Raw genomic sequence first — 16,783 nt, forward strand, 5'->3', positions numbered from 1 at the left:
TTTCGGTAATAACTTTGACTGTTAATAGACTAAACTTACCAATTGAAAGATACAGTTTGACAGAATGGATTAAGAAACATAATCCAGCTATATGCTGCTTACAAGAGGCTCACCTTAGACGTAAGGATACAAATAGATTAAAAGTGAAAGAATGAAAAAGATCTCCTATACAAGTTGTAACCAGAAGAAAGCAGGAGTAGCTATACAATATCAGATAAAATAGATTTTAAATGTAAAGACATCGTAAGAGATAAAAAAGGACACTTTATACTAATTAAAGGGTCAATTCACCAAGAAGATATAACAATCATAAATGTTTATGCTCCCAATCAACGAGCTCCAAAGTACATAAAACAGACATTGGCAAAACTGAAGGGAGCGATAGATGTTTCAACAATAATAGTAGGAGACTTCAGTACACCACTCTCCTCTATGGATAGAACAACCAGGCAGAAGATCAACAAGGAAACAGAGAAGTTAAATAACTTGATAAATGAATTAGCCCTCACAGACTTATATAGGTCATTGTACCCCAAAGCACAAGATTATACGTTCTTCTCTAGTGCTCATGGAACATTCTCCAGGATACATCATAGGCTGGGGCACAAAACAGGTCTTTATAAATTTTAAAATATTGAAATTATTCAAAGCACTTTCTCTGATCACAATGGGATGAAGCTGGATTTCAATAACCACCAAAAAACAAGAACATTTACAAATATATGAAGATTAAATAACACACAAACAACAAGTGGGTCAAAAAAGAAATTGCTAGAGACATCAGTAGCTATCTGGAGATTAATGAAAATGAGAATACAGTTTATCAGAGCTTATGGGCTGTAGTAAAGGCTGGGATGACAGGGAAATTTATTGCCCTAAATACCTATATTAAAAAACAAGAAAGAGCAAAAATCAAGGACTTAATAGCAAACCTTGAGGAACTTGAGAAAGAACAGCAAACAAACCCCAAAGCAAATAGGAGAAGAGAAATAACAAAGATTACAGCAGAGATAAATGAATGGGAGAACAAAAGAACAATAGAAAGAATCAATAAAACAAAAAGTTGACTCTGAGAAAATCAGTAAAATTGATGGGCCACTAGCAAGACTGACAAAGAAAAAAAGAGAAAGGATGCAAATAAATAAAATCAGGAATGAAAAGGGTTGCGTTATCACAGACCCTGAAGAAAAAAAAGAAATTATAAGAGGATACTATAAACAGCTATATGCCAACAAACTAGACTACTTAGATGAAATGGACAAATTCCTGGAGACACACAGACAAGCTACACTGACTTAGGAAGAAATAGAAGGTCTCTACAAACCAGTCACAAGTAAAGAGATTCAATCGGTCATCAAAAATTTTCCTACAAAGAAAAGCCCAGGGCCAGATGGCGTCACAGGGGAATTTTATCAAACATTCCAGAAAGAACTAACACTAATCCTCCTCAAACTTTTCCAAAAAATTGAGGAAAAAGGAACTCTACCTAACTCATTTTATGAAGCTAATATTATTTTTATTTTTTTTAATTCTATTTCAGAAAACTTTTTCCAAGTTGTTTTTATTTACAACACCAACTTTTAAAAGGTAACTAAACTGAAGTTAACTGAACAGTAAACTAGGCAGTAATTGCTTTACATAAAGAGGGAAAACCCAAAATGCCACTGGTCTATATAGAGAGAACCCACAGTTCAGTTTTATTCAAAGCAAAGAAAAAAAAACTTTGATCATACTAAAAGAAATTCAGCCATAGATTTGAAATCTGTACTCAAACTACACATGCAATGAGGACAATATTCTGCTAATACAATTGATTTGCAGCTGCATTTGTCTACTGTTTGCCTAATATTAACAATTATAAACAGAGCAGTGCAACTAGTATTTGGAACAATCCTTACAGTGTTACAGTGTCAGGCACAACGCTTCACTTCTCTTCACACCACTGGTTCTCTTTGCGTACCTGGGCTTCCTCCTCTTCAGTAAAGTCGTTTTTGATATTGAAGGTCTTGCAAATCTCCTCAGGGGTTTTCCCCTTGATCATATTGGCAACAGTCTTGCATGTAACATCAAGCAAACCCTTGATGTCTAAGTAGTTTGCAGCCAGAATAAGTTCAAAAAGTGTTCCCTGGTCAACTTTCAGGAATTCTTGGTCCCAAACAGGAATATCATCTGTTCGCTTTTCTTTGTTCTCATCATCTTCAGGAGGAGGGGGGTCATCTTTGTGGTGGGTGCACCACTGAATGACCTTTTTTAATATTGCTGCATTAACATTTGGTAGAGGAACTGGGTCATCATCTCCTTCATCATCCATTCCTAAATCTTCTAACATGGTCTTTATAGTCACAGACTGTTTGGCAATTTCCACATCAACTTCAAATATCTCTCCATCAGAACTCTGCAACTTAATTGAAGTCATGGTATTTGGTCTCGCGGACACGGTGGGCCGGAGGCTGAGGAGAGCCGGTGGCGTCAGTACAATATGAAGGAAAAGGCAGAGAACAAGGCCACTCCCACTAATATTATTTTAATACCAAAACTGAATAAAGATGCTATAAGAAAGGAAAACTACAGGCCAATCTCCCTAATGAATGTAAATGCAAAAATTCTCAATAAAACATTAGCAAATTGAATCCAACAGCACATTTAAAGAATTATACACCATAACCAAGTGGGGTTTGTACCAGGAATGCAAGGATGGTTCAATACAAGAAAATCAATTAATGTGATACAGCACATTAACAAATGAAAAGGAAAAAATCACATGATCATCTTGATTGATACTGAAAAAGCATTCAACAAAATTCAGCATCCTTTTCTGTTAAAAACACTCCAAAAGGTAGGAATCAAAGGTAACTACCTCAATATGATAAAGGGAACATATGAAAAAAGCAATAGCCAGCATCATACTCAATGGAGAGAGACTGAAAGCCTTCCCAGTAAGATCAGGAACAAGAAAAGGATGCCCACTGTTACTACTGTTATTCAACATTGTGCTAGAAGTTCTAGCTAGAGCACTCAGGCAGGGCAAAATAAATAAATAAATAAAAATAAAAACCGGCATCCAAATTGAAAAGGAAGAAGCATATGATACTATGCTTGGAAGATCCTGAGAAATCTACAGCAAAGTTACTTGTACTAATAAACAAGTTCAGCAAGGTGGTGGGATATAAAATTAATGTGCAAAAATCAGTAACATTTCTATACACAAGCAATGAGTTAGCTGAGGAGTTAGTTAAGGAAAAAATTCCATTCAAAATAGAAACTAAAAAATCAAATACTTAGGAATGAACTTGACTAGGGACGTAAAGGACTTGTGCACAGAAAACTACATAACATTGCTAAAAGAAATCTAAGAAGATCAAAGTAAGTGGAAAGACATTCCCTGCTCATGGATAAGAAGGCTAAATATAGTTAAGATGTCAATTCTATCCAAATTGATCTACAGATTCAACACAGTACCAATCAAAATTCCAACAACCTACTTTGAAGATTTGGAAAAGCTAATTACCAAATTCATCTGGAAAGGGAAAGAGACCCCAAATAGCTAAAAAACATCCTAAAAAAAGAAGAACAAAGTGGGAAGATTAACAGTCCCTGACTTTAAAACCTATTGTAAAGCCACAGTGGTCAAAACAGCATGGTACTGGCACAAAGGCAGAAGCATTGACCAATGGAATCTAATTAAGAGTGCAGAAATAGATCACCAAATCTATGGTCAACTGATTTTTGACAAGGCCCCCAAATCCCCTGAACTGGGACAAAATAGTCTTTTCACCAATAATTGGGCATGGAAGAACTGTATATCAATAGCCAAGAGAATGAAAGACGACTCCTAACTTACACCCTGCACAAAAATTAACTCAAAGTATATCAAACCCCTAAATATAAGAACTAGCACCATAAAGCTTCTAGAAGAAAATGTAAAGAAACATCTTCAAGACCTAGGAATAGGAGGTAACTTCCTAAACTTTACACCCAAAACACAAGCAATGAAAAAAAAAATAGATAAATGGGAACTCCTTGCACCTCAAAAGACTTTGTCAAAAAGGTGAAAAGGCAGCCAGCTCAAAGGGAGAAAATATTTGGAAGTCACACATCGGACAAAGGTTTGATTTCCTGTATATTCAAAGAAATCATACAATTCAACAATAAAAGAACAAACAATCCAATTGTAAAATGGGCTAAAGATATGAATTGGCATTTTTCTGAAGAGCAAACACAGATGGCTCAAAAGCACATGAAGAGATGCTCCTTTTCCCTGGCTATAAGGGAAATGCAGATCAAGACTACAATGTGATACCACCTCACACCTATAAGAATGGCTGCTATTAAACAGCCAGGAAACTATAAGTGTTGGAGAGGATTTGGAGAAACTGGGATACTTATGCACTGTTTTGGGGAATGTATAATGGTACAGCCACTATGGAAGACTGATTGGCAGTTACTTAGGAAACGAAACATTGAGTTGCCCTATTACCCAGCAATAGCTCTAAGTAGGGCTGAAAGCAATGACACAAACAGACATTTGCACACCGATGTTCATAGCAGCATTATTCACAATCGCCAAAAGGTGGACACAAACCAAATGCCCATCAACAGATGAGATGATCAACAAAATGCGGTATATACTTATGATGGAATATTATACAGCAGTAAGACACAATGACATCCTGAAACACATGACAAGATGGATGAGCCTTGAAGACATAATGCAGAGTGAAATTAGCCAAACACAAAAGGATAGAACTGTATGATTCCACTTTTATGACCAGCATAAAGGTATAATCAGAGGTTTATAATCCAGAATATAGGGGACTTAGAGATATATAGAAGCTAGAGATGGGTGAACTGTTAACTAATGAGGTTGAACTCCAATGTGAGGGAATAGAATAGGAGTGAAGGTGATTCTCTAAGGGGTCTAGAAGTAATATTACCATATTGGAGATGAACGAGATTGAAAGGGATTGTGGAGACCTACGTGTCCCACTGACTCACATTAGAAATATGAAGGAGTTCTCATAAGAATTACTTCAAATATATGATTCTTTTATAAAGAGTGTTTAAGGCCAGGGTAGGGGGAAAACTGCTATTGCATGCTAGGAGCTATGTTCAAAAGGAAACCATCAGCACTACCACAGCAACAGCAGAGGTAAATAATGGGGTGAGGGACAAGAGTTAAGAGTAGGTTTAGATTTCCTTTTTGGTGAGGATGTGTTTATTGGTTTTCTTTCTCTTGGCATCAGTGAAATGATCTCAAATTGAGAATGTTGATGGACTGTGGTCTTTGATCCTTCTACATGATGCCCAATGAATGCAGGTGGCTGAAGAATGCACTGATGGAGAAGTAGATTGGTGAATGATGGTGTCTACTTATGAATGAAGGTTGTGCTGCTACAAAAAGGAACGTCGTGAGGCATGCAATGATGTCAATGAACATGTGGGACATTTGGGGAGACAAAATAAGCCAGAAACAAAAAAGCACAATGGTATGGTCACCTTTAGAAAATGCTTATAAGAAAACAGGGGCCTAGATTGTAAGCCTTTACAGCAGACACATTAAGTCCGGAATGGTGATTATCTTTGCGAGGCTGTTTTATATATATAACCTGATATTTAAAGATAAGAATGAAGCCAAACAGGTTAGGGTTAAAGTAATTCAGAACATAAGGGTAAGGAAGACAGTGTCTATATTTTGGAACCACACATACTCTTTGAGACCAATGGAAGAAAGGTTTATTTGATCTGGAACACAAATTTTCTGTAGTGCATAATATAATTCAACCTATCCGTGTAACTTATTTGAACAACCAAAACACAGGAAGCACAGAATAAGAAAAAGTTCCTTTAATCCTGTATAGATTATTGTAATGCCTGGAAACATCCTAGAGTATATTAAACAGATAATCAAAAAGTATTGACAAAGTCCCCTGAGGGACGGGAGAAAGACTATGGAACTATTAAACCTTACCATCAGGGAATCCCCTGATACTGTGTCAAACTTGAGGGATACCCAAATCAATAGGCCCTTGATCATGAGGCTTACTCTTGTGAAGCTTATGTAGGTAGCATAGAAGCTTAGACTACCTATAGGCATGGCTAAGAATTACTTCTGGAGGACCTCTGTTGTTGCTCAGATGTGGCCTCAGTCTCTCTAAGCCCAACTCTGCAAGTGAAATCATCGCCTTCCCCCGTGTGGGACATGACATCCAGGGGTCGAAGTTTCCCTGGCAACGTGGGAGAGGACTCCCAGGGATGAATCCAGACCTGGCACCATGCGATCAACAATTACATCCTGACCAAAAATGGGAAAAGACGTGTAATTATTAAAGTATCAGTGACAGAGAGAGTTCAAATAGAGTCAAGAGGCTACTCTGGAGGTTGCTCTTATGCAAGCTTCAGTTAGACCCTGCTACCTATCATAACCTGCCAACCCCCAACCAGGACCATTCCAGCCAATTCTAAAGAACATCTAGGGCAATTTATAAGATTACACAAGGATTCCAGGCACTGGAGTAACTTTCCAGAAACCTACAACCTCCAAATGGGTCCCTGGTCCAAATAAGTCCTGAAACCTAGCACAGTCTCTCCAGAACATCAGATTGTTCCATCTCCCTACCCCATATTAGTGACAGACCCTTCCAATACCAAAAGTTTAGAATTGCCATAGCCCAAACAGCCCTAAAGAGAGGTATGGAAAGATCAAAGGTAACAGTGGAATTATATATAGAAGATAGGGCTTAACAAATTAATATGAATGCTGAATCATTAAATTGATATCTCTTTTAGTCTCCAGTATTTTAGAGCAGCTAGAAGTAAAAACCTAAAATTGTGAAATTGTAACCCAAGTCAAAGTTTGAAATATGTTCTACATCTAATTGTGATGCTGTGCTTTGACATTTGTAGCTTTTTGGTATATATGTTGTTTTTCACAAAAAAAGAAGAAAAAAAGTCGATTGTGATGATAAAACAGTACTTAAGCCCTCTACCCTCCTATATTCTGGAGCAGATAGAAAAGAAAATATGAGAGGTTCATATGGTAACCCATGACAAACTCTGGGATTTGTCCTGTAACCACTTGTTGAAGAGTGCTTTAAAACTATTGCTGTTTTATTTCTTTGCTTTGTATATATGTTATACTGTACAATAAAAAAAGTAAAAAAAAAATCTCAGTGGCTGTGAGATTTCAGAGTCAAGAGGTCATTCTGGAAGTTATTCTTATGCCTTATGTAGATATCCCTTTTTAGTTTATGGTGTATTAAAGTGGCTGGAGGGGAGTTCCTGAAACTATTGAACTGTATTCTAGTAGCCTTGATCTTGAAGGAAAATACAAGACTTACACAGGCACTTACTCACAAGTGTGTATAACTATATAGCTGTGACTGTGTGATTGTGAAAACCCTATGACTGATTCTCCCTTTATCCAGGGTATGGACAAATGATTTTAAAAATAATGACAAAAAAATAAATAAATGATAGCAGCAGGATAAAGGGTAAAAAAAAAAATGGGGGTAGATTGCAATATTACTGGTCAATGAGATGGAGGGGTAAGGAGTATGGGATGTATGAGTTTTTTCTTTTTTCTTTTTATTTCTTTTTTCTGAAGTGATGCAGATGTTCTAAAAATGATCATGGTTATGAATACACAACTATGTGATGGTATTGTGAGCCATTGATTGTATATTTTGAATGGACTATGTGTGCATGAAGATATCTCAATAAAAATATTTTTTAAAAAAGAATAGACATGTAGGTCAGTGACGTAGAGCTGAAATTCTAGAAATAAATGATTTCATTTATGTTCAAATAAAAAAAAGGAAGGTGGCGAGCAGCTAGGGTAAAGTTCCTCTACTCTTCTAAGTATCCACCTCCTGCCTCTCTGCCCCCATCCACCATGCCATTTTGTCACTCTTCACATGGAGACTGCTTACATTGTACTAATGTGGCTAGAGAGAAGCCAGTACTTCAGGCAGCCCATTAGCCCCCAGGGAGCTGGCACCACCCTGGGATGACTGAACAGATGAATCCTTATGCCTCTGCCACGCCATGGAGTGCTTTGTTGGCCCACAAACTGTTGGGACAAGACACCCACTACCACCTATAAGGAAAGAGGATAGCAAAGAGTCCGTGCAGGTGTTGGGGTCATCAAGAAAACACAAGACTTACACAGACACTTACAAAGAGAAGAGACAAAGCCAAGTCAGCATGACTAGCGGGATTTGGTCCCCCATGGCCAGTGGGTCCCACTCCACAACCAACACAGGGACATGGCCTACATAAACCCCTCTCCTGTACTGTAGGTGAGGGACCTGGCTCTCTCCCCATCAGGAACAGATGTAACCACAGGGGCCGGCCAGGTGCTATAAGATAATACACATATTTGGCCAAGCAATCTCCAGTGAATGCTTACACAATGCTCTGGGAAAAAAGGGAAGGAATGTTCCAGCAGGCCACCATCTGCTAGGGAATGTCTTTTATCTCCAGGCACTCCTGAGAAAGTAAGCCCATATTTATCATCTCGTCCCAGGGGCCAGTATACCACATCTACTCCTAAGCACAGGGTTTATTTTTAAGTTGCAGGGAAAGGCCTCACTCATACTGAATCTTTCCATATTATGTTTAACTTTCCATATAATCTGAACGGTAACAAGTTCATTCTATTTTGGTTGATTAATGTTCTTTTTTTATTTGAATTAGATATAGAGAATGAGAGTTTGTGAAAGGCAAATTCTCTTAAAGAGATGTAAATTATAACTATTAATTCCTTCAGGCTGATATTTATTCCTGTAACCTCCTCCAACTGAAGTTTAAATGAATTTTTATTATTTAGCCATTTAAGAAATTTGGTTAGAAATGTATGACCATGTGGTCTCCCTCATGTTAAAGTACTTGACAGAGACTGCCGGAAATAAGGACTAGTTTACTTTGAACAGTAAATTCAGATGGCTGCCTCTATTTGTTTTCTATTGCTGCTGTACAAAATTATCACAAAGTTAGGAGCTTAAACAGTAAAATTTACCATCTTAAAAACAAAAAAAATTTGAAGGAGAAATAAAGACCTTATTAGACAAACAAAACCTGAGGGAATTTTTTGTGGGTATATCTGTGTGTTAGTTAGATTCAGTTGTCAACTTGGCCAGGTGAGCATACCTACTCTTGTTGCTGTGGACATAAGCCAATGGTACGTGAACCTCATCTGTTGCTAATTACATCTGCAGTCGGCTAGGAGGCGTGTCTGCTACAATGAGTAACATTTGACTTTATTGACTGGTCCTTAAATGAGAGAGCTCAACGTAGCACAGCCCAAGCAGCTCGGCATTCCTCATCTCAGCCCAAGCAGCTCGGCATTCCTCATCTCAGCACTTGCAGCTCAGCGCAGGCCTTTGGAGATGCAGAAAGAAGTCACCCCAAGGAAAGTTGTTGGAACCCAGGGGCCTGGAGAGAAGACCAGCAGAGACCATCCTGTGCCTTCCATGTAAGAAAGAACCTCAGTGGAAAGTTAGCTGCCTTTCCTCTGAAGAACTAACAAAATAAATCCCCTTTTGTTAAAAGCCAATCCATCTCTGGTGTGTTGCATACTGGCAGCTAGCAAACTAGAACAATCTGTCTTTTAAGAAGTATTAGAAGAAGTTCTTCACCTCAGCAGTAACACAGCAACACCAGGGTAAATAATGGGGGGAGAGACAAAATTTAAGGGGAGGTTTGGATTTTCTAGTTGGTGAGGGTGTGTTTACTGGTTATCTTTCTCTTGGGAACAATGAAAGTATCTAAAATTGAGAGTGTTGACTTTCGACATTATACATCATGCCCGAAGAATGGAAGTGTCTGAAGGATGCACTGAGAAGTCGATTGGTGAACAATGGTCATACATAGGATTGACTATTGTGCTGCTACAAAAAGAAACGAAGTTGTGAGGCATGCAATATTGTGAATGAGCCTGTCAGACATTTGTAAGGCAAAATAGGCCAGAAACAAAAGAGCAAATATTATATAGTCTCATTTAGAAAATACTTATAAGAAAACAGGGGCCTAGATTGTAAGCTCTTTTAACAGTCACATTTAGTCTGGAGCAGTAATTGTTATTTCTGGATTTTGAGAGGCTGTTATATATATATATATAACCTAGATTTAAAGATAAGAGCATAGCTGATCAGGTCAAGATTAAGGTAATTCAGAATACAGGGGTTAGGTAGACTTTTTCTGTATTTTAAAACCTCATCTACTCTTAGAGACCAAAGGAAGAAAGGTGTATTTTGTCCAGAACCTAAATTTTCTGTAGCACATAATCTAACTCAATCTGTCTGGATAGATCATTAAACAATCTAAACACAGGGAGCCCAGAGTAAGAATGAGGGCCTTGAATCCTGTATAGATTAATGTAATGCCTGGATACATCCCAGAGTATATTAAGGAGATAATTGAAAAGTATTGGCAAGGTCCCTTGAGAGATGGGAGAAAAAATATGGAATTATTAAACTTTACCACCAGGGAAACCCCTGATACTGTGCCAAACATTAGGGACACCCAGGTCAGTGGGCCAAGCCCTTGATCTTGAGGCTTGCTCTTAGGAAGCTTATGTATGTAGTGGAGAAGCTTACCTATAGTTATGCCTAACAGTTACTTCTGGAGGACCTCTTTTGTTGCTCAGATGTGGCCTCAGTCTCTCTAAGCCCAACTCTGCAAGTGAAATAATTGCCCTTCCCCTTATGTAGGACAGAACATCCAGGGGTGAAAGTCTCCCTGGTGGTGTGGGAGATGACTCCCAGAGATAAGCCTGCGCCTGGCACTACAGGATCAACAATGCCATCCTGACCAAAAGGGGGGAAAGAAGTATAACAAATAAGGTGTCAGTGGCTGAGAGAGTTCAAATAGAGTCGAGAGGCTACTCTGGAGGTCAGTCTTACTCAAGCTTCAATATACATTGCTAATTATCACAGCTTGCCAAACCCCAACCAAAACCATTCCTGCCAATCCTAAAGAACACCTAGGGTGTTATAGGGATTCTACAAAGGTTCTATGTACTGGGATTACTTTCCAGAACACTACAGCTTCCAGATGGATCCCTAGACCAAATAAACCTTGAAATGCAGAGAGGCCAGCTTCTCCAGAACATCAACTAGTTCCATCCCCCTATCCCATATTATCAACAGCCCCTTCCAACATGAAAAAGCTAGAATGGAAATAGCCCAAATACCCCTAAAGGGTGGGAGAAAGTTCAGAAGTGAGGAGTTATATAGAGAAGGTACGGTTTAACAAATGAGTATAATTGCTGAATCATTATATTGTCATTTCTTTTAGTCTCCAGTATCTTAGAGCAGCTAGAAGGAAAAACCTAAAATTGTAAAATTGTAATCCATACCAAACTCTGAAATCAGTTTCACAACTAATTGTTGTGATGTGTTTTGAAATTATTGTTTTTTTGTATATATGTTATTTTTCACAAAAAAAGAAAAAAGGACTTCCGGAGAAGATGGCGGCTTAGTAAGACGCGCGGGTCTTAGTTCCTCCTCCAGAAAAGCAACTAAAGAAACAGAAACAATACGAAACAGCTCCCGGAGTCACGACAGAGACCAAAAAGACAGCGTACCCCATTCTGGAACAGCTGAACGGGCAGGGAGAATCTGCTGCGGTGAGATACCCGAGGGGCGCGCGTTTTCCTGGCCGGGGGCGGCTGGCGACTGGGGTCCCCTCCATGCACGTGGCTCCCCGGTCTGACTGGGAACGTTGAATAGCGGGGCCCTCCCGTCACGCTTGGCGTTTCGGGCCAGCTGGGCAATTAGGACCGGCACTCTCCCAAGCCGCGGCGGCCAGCGACCCCCGCCTCCACGCGCGGTTTCCCCGGCCGACTGCCGTGCAGACAGACGAGCGCCACGAGCGCCACCTACTAGGCAGGAAAAGAAAAACAGAGCCCAGAGATTTCACAGAAAAAGCTTTCAACCAGCTGGGTCCCACACCCAGGGAAATCTGATCAAATGCCCAGACACCAGCAGAAAATAATGGATGACGCTCGGAAAATTGAAGATATGGCCCAGTCAAAGGAACAAACCAATAGTTCAAATGAGATACAGGAGCTGAGACAACTAATGCTGAATATACGAACAGAAATGGAAAAACTCTTCAAAAACCAAATCAATAAATTGAGGGAGGACATGAAGAAGACATGGGCTGAACAAAAAGAAGAAATAGAAAATCTGAAAAAACAAATCACAGAACTTATGGGAGTAAAGGACAAAGAAGAAAAAATGGAAAAAACAATGGATACCTACAATGGTAGATCTAAAGAGACAGAAGCTACAATTAGTGAACTGGAGGATGAAACATCTGAATTCCAAAAAGAAACAGAAACTATAGGGAAAAGAATGGAAAAACTTGAGCAGGGGATCAGGGAACTGAATGACAATATGAAGCACACAAATATACGTGTTGTGGGTGTCCCAGAAGGAGAAGAGAAGGGAAAAGGAGGAGAAAAACTAATGGAAGAAATTATCACTGAAAATCTCCCAACTCTTATGAAAGACCTAAATTTGCAGATCCAAGAAGTGCAACGCACCCCAAAGAGAATAGACCCAAATAGGCGTTCTCCAAGACACTTACTAGTTAGAATGTCAGAGGTCAAAGAGAAAGAGAGGATCTTGAAAGCAGCAAGAGAAAAACAATCTGTCACATACAAGGGAAACCCAATAAGACTATGTGTAGATTTCTCAGCAGAAACCATGGAAGCTAGAAGACAGTGGGATGATATATTTAAATTACTAAAAGAGAAAAACTGCCAACCAAGACTCCTATATCCAGCAAAATTGTCCTTCAAAAATGAAGGAGAAATTAAAACATTCTCAGACAAAAAGTCACTGAGAGAATTTGTGACCAAGAGACCAGCTCTGCAAGAAATACTAAAGGGAGCACTAGAGTCAGATACGAAAAGACAGAAGAGAGAGGTATGGAGTAAAGTGTAGAAAGAAGGAAAATCAGATATGATATATATAATACAAAAGCCAAAATGGTAGAGGAAAATATTATCCAAACAGTAATAATACTAAAAGTTAATGGACTGAATTTCCCAATCAAAAGACATAGAATGGCAGAATGGATTACGACCCAGCAATACCACTGCTAGGTATCTACTCAAGGGACTTAAGGGCAAAGACACAGACGGACATTTGCACACCAGTGTTTATAGCAGCATTATCTACAATTGCAAAGAGATGGAAACAGCCAAAATGTTCATCAACAGACGAGTGGCTAAACAAACTGTGGCGTATGCCTACGATGGAATATTATGCAGCTTTAAGACAGACTAAACTTATGAAGCATGTAATAACATGGATGGACCTAGAGAACATTATGCTGAGTGAGTCTAGCCCAAAACTAAAGGACAAATACTGTATGGTCCCACTGATGTGAACCGACATTCGAGAATCAGCTTGGAATATATCATTGGTAACAGAGACCAGCAGGAGTTAGAAACAGGGTAAGATAATGGGTAATTGGAGCTGAAGGGATACAGACTGTGCAACAGGACTAGATACAAAAACTCAAAAATGGACAGCACAATAATACCTAAGTGTAATGTAACTAGGTTGGAACACTGAATGAAGCTGCACCTGAAAAATGGTTTTTTGTTTGTTTGTTTGTGTGTTTTTATCTTTTTATTTGTTTTTTTTCTTTTTCCTTTTTATATATATATATTATTAGTATTATTATTTTAATTCTCTTCTCTATATTAACATTCTATATCTTTTTCTGCTGTTTTGCTAGTTCTTTTCCTAAATCGATGCAAATGTACTAAGAAATGATGATCATACATCTATGTGATGATACTAAGAATTACTGAGTGCATTTGTAGAATGGAATGATTTCTAAATGTTGTGTTAATTTCTTTTCTTTTTTTGATTAATAAAAAAATTAAAAAAAAAAAAAGAAAAAAGATTAAATATGTCGATAAATGACAGCTATGTGATAATACTGTGAAAAATTGATTGTACACTTTGGATGATTACATGGTATGTGAATATATAATATATATCAATAAAAAATAAAAATAGGTGACTTCCTGGAAGATGGCGGCTTAGTAAGACGCGCGGATCTTAGTTTCTTCTCCAGGACACCTACTAGGGGAGTAGAAACGATACAGAAAGCGCCCAAAGCCACAACAGAGATAAAAAAGACAGCGTACCCCATCCTGGAACGGCTGGCTGGCTGAGAGAAGCAGCTCGGGTGAGATCGCCGAGGCGCGCGGGCCTTACCGGGCGGGGTGGCAAGCGGCCGGAGTTACTCCCTTCCCCCTTCCCCGGGCCGGCTGGGAGAATTGGAGAGGTGGTCCCCTGAAACCAAGGTGACTGGCGCCCACACCACGCGCAGCCCCCGGACCAACTGAGAGAATTGGATCGGAAACCCCCAGGCCGCGGAGAACGGTGACCCCGTGACTCCCGGGGAACGTGCACTCTCTCGGACGGGCCGCTGCCGCTGGCGCCCTCCCGCCACGCTTGTTGCCCAGGGCCAACTAGGAAATTCGGACGGGCTCTTTCCCTGGCTGCGGCGACCAGCAGCCCTCCCTGCGTTCGGACACCCTCCCTGCGTTCGGACCCGGGGCCGGCTCAAGCCGCTTTGGCTAGCGAACCCCCAGGACGGCGAGAGTTTTCCAAAGTTTAAGGTCCCACAGTACCTTTTACTGGTGGGACCCGCAGACAAACGTGGGCCACGAGCGCCACCTACTGGGCAGGATAAGAAAAACAGAACCCAGAGATTTCACAGAAAAATATTACAACCTTGCTGGGTCCAACACCAAGAAAAATCTGAATAAATGCCCAGACGCCAGCAGCAGAAGATAACTGTCCACGCTCAAAAGATTGAGAATATGGCTCAGTCAAAGGAACAAACCAATAGCTCAAATGAGACACAAGAGCTGAGACAACTAATCCTGAATATACGAACAGAAATGGAAAACCTCTTCAAAAATGAAATCGATAAATTGAGGGAGGACATGAAGAGGACATGGGCTGAACATAAAGAAGAAATAGAAAAACTGAAAAAACAAATCGCAGAACTTATGGAAGTGAAGGATAAAGTAGCAAACATAGAAAAAATAATGGATAGTTACAATGATAGATTTAAAGAGACAGAAGATAGAATTAGTGATTTGGAGGATGGAACATCTGAATTCCAAAAAGAAACAGAAACTATAGGGAAAAGAATGGAGAAATTTGAACAGGGTATCAGGGAACTCAAGGACAATATGAACCGCACAAATATACGTGTTGTGGGTGTCCCAGAAGGAGAAGAGAAGGGAAAAGGAGGAGAAAAACTAATGGAAGAAATTTTCACTGAAAATTTCCCAACTCTTATGAAAGACCTAAAATTACAGATCCAAGAAGTGCAGCGCACCCCAAAGAGATTAGACCCAAATAGGCGTTCTCCAAGACACTTACTAGTTAGAATGTCAGAGGTCAAAGAGAAAGAGAAGATCTTGAAAGCAGCAAGAGAAAAACAATCCATTACATACAAGGGAAACCCAATAAGACTTTGTGTAGATTTCTCAGCAGAAACCATGGAAGCTAGAAGACAGTGGGATGATATATTTAAAATACTAAAAGAGAAAAACTGCCAACCAAGACTCCTATATCCAGCAAAATTATCCTTCAAAAATGAGGGAGAAATTAAAACATTCTCAGACAAAAAGTCACTGAAAGAATTTGTGACCAAGAGACCAGCTCTGCAAGAAATACTAAAGGGAGCACTAGAGTCAGATACAAAAAGACAGAAGAGAGAGATATGGAAAAGAGTGTAGAAAGAAGGAAAATCAGATATGATATATATAATACAAAAGGCAGAATGTTAGAGGAAAATACTATCCAAACAGTAATAACACTAAATGTCAATGGACTGAATTCCCCAATCAAAAGACATAGATTGGCAGAATGGATTAAAAAACAGGATCCTTCGATATGCTGTCTACAGGAAACACATCTTAGACCCAAAGATAAACATAGGTTGAAAGTGAAAGGTTGGGAAAAGATATTTCATGCAAATAACAACCAGAAAAGAGCAGGAGTGGCTATACTAATATCCAACAAATTAGACTTCAAATGTAAAACAGTTAAAAGAGACAAAGAAGGACACTATATACTAATAAAAGGAACAATTAAACAAGAAGACATAACAATCATAAATATTTACGCACCGAATCAGAATGCCCCAAAATACGTGAGGAATATACTGCAAACACTGAAAAGGGAAATAGACTCATATACCATAATAGTTGGAGACTTCAACTCACCACTCTCATCAAGGGACAGAACATCTAGACAGAGGATCAACAAAGAAATAGAGAATCTGAATATTACTATAAATGAACTAGACTTAATAGACATTTATAGGACATTACATCCCACAACAGCAGGATACACCTTTTTCTCAAGTGCTCATGGATCATTCTCAAAGATAGACCATATGCTGGGTCACAAAGCAAGTCTCAACAAATTTAAAAAGATTGAAATCTTACACAACACTTTCTCGGACCATAAAGGAATGATGTTGGAAATCAATAATAGGCAGAGTGCCAGAAAATTCACAAATACATGGAGGCTCAACAACACACTCCTAAACAACAACTGGGTCAAAGAAGAAATTGCAAGAGAAATTAGCAAATACCTCGAGGCGAATGAAAATGAAAACACAACATATCAAAACTTATGGGACGCAGGAAAGGCAGTGCTAAGAGGGAAATTTATTGCTCTAAATGCCTATATCAGAAAAGAAGAAAAGGCAAAAATTCAGGAATTAACTATCC

At 39.1% G+C, this 16,783-nt stretch overlaps 1 pseudogene; it reads right to left on the reverse strand.

Annotated features, from left to right (window-relative positions):
• Window positions 1–1,545: 1,545 nt before the first annotated feature.
• On the reverse strand, window positions 1,546–2,449 carry LOC143664462 (S-phase kinase-associated protein 1 pseudogene; annotated as a pseudogene).
• Between the last annotated feature and the right edge of the window lie 14,334 nt (window positions 2,450–16,783).

This window comes from Tamandua tetradactyla, chromosome 20 (assembly GCF_023851605.1).
Source record: "Tamandua tetradactyla isolate mTamTet1 chromosome 20, mTamTet1.pri, whole genome shotgun sequence".
Taxonomy (NCBI): domain Eukaryota; kingdom Metazoa; phylum Chordata; class Mammalia; order Pilosa; family Myrmecophagidae; genus Tamandua; species Tamandua tetradactyla.